The sequence below is a fragment of the Schistosoma mansoni genome, chromosome 1 (assembly GCF_000237925.1).
Source record: "Schistosoma mansoni strain Puerto Rico chromosome 1, complete genome".
Taxonomy (NCBI): domain Eukaryota; kingdom Metazoa; phylum Platyhelminthes; class Trematoda; order Strigeidida; family Schistosomatidae; genus Schistosoma; species Schistosoma mansoni.
The window spans coordinates 23,178,324-23,179,439 of NC_031495.1; positions in this window are offsets into that span (position 1 = coordinate 23,178,324).

Consider the following 1,116-nt stretch of genomic DNA (forward strand, 5'->3'; position numbering starts at 1 on the left):
AACGAATACTTTAAAATCAGAACAATAATATGAAATTTACTGAAGCTCAACAATTAGTACGGGATCTTACTTCCGATTATTTGAGGTGAAAATGTGTTCACTTTTAAACGAATTTTAAATTAAAGGCAAATGGAAAACTAAACAGGCAAAACCAGCAAGAAACCTGTGTCTAAGAGTGTGTAGGATTTTCCTCCATTTTGGTTTCTATGAATGTGATAAATAAATTTACGTATATATAAAGTAGATTATTCATTAGATCCAAAATGACCCAAAGCTGATACACGTATTCAATCTGTTAACTAATGATCGAATTGTCAGTAATAATCGCGACATTCCATACCAAATGTAACAAATGACATCATAGACAAAATACTAATTAGTTAATTAAGATAAGTGAAAATATGGTTAGTTTTTAGAATAAACTAATATAAATGAGTCTTTGTATCAGTTTGATGATAAATAAAAATGTCATTTTTAACTAAATAAAATCACAGACTTCGTGAAATTCCCCTATCAAATATATCACTGATCTTAATTCGCTTCATCTTAGCTTTACGTTATGTACTTTTATTTATTGGGGCAATAAACAAAGGTTAACCAGCTTTTAAAAAGGTTTATTTCAAAGACAAAAAAACATATATTACATTCGATTGAATTACTTCTCCAGTTAAGGCGCCTCACTTTCTAATAAATTACTGATGATGATTGATGATGATGATGATGATGATGAAAGGATATGAATTGAGACTAACATATTCCTAAATAAATCTAAAACATACAAAAGAACTAATTAATAATTCTACGTACATTTAAAGTCAAGAGTTCTATGTACGAAATATTCAGTAAAGCAGTAAAATGTAAATCAAATTCATTTTTTGTATGATACAGGAAATGAGTTAAATTACTAGAAAACAAATTCAAAAGATTCAATAACAATAATGAATTAGAGTGTAAACTAATTCAATAAATTCGTATAATTGTAGATTTCAAATACAAGTGAAAATATTTTTTCCATTGAATAAACATAAGTAATTTGTAAAGTTTACTGGTTTCTATATATATATATATATATACATATATATATATATATATATATATATTTAGGTAGGTATAGAT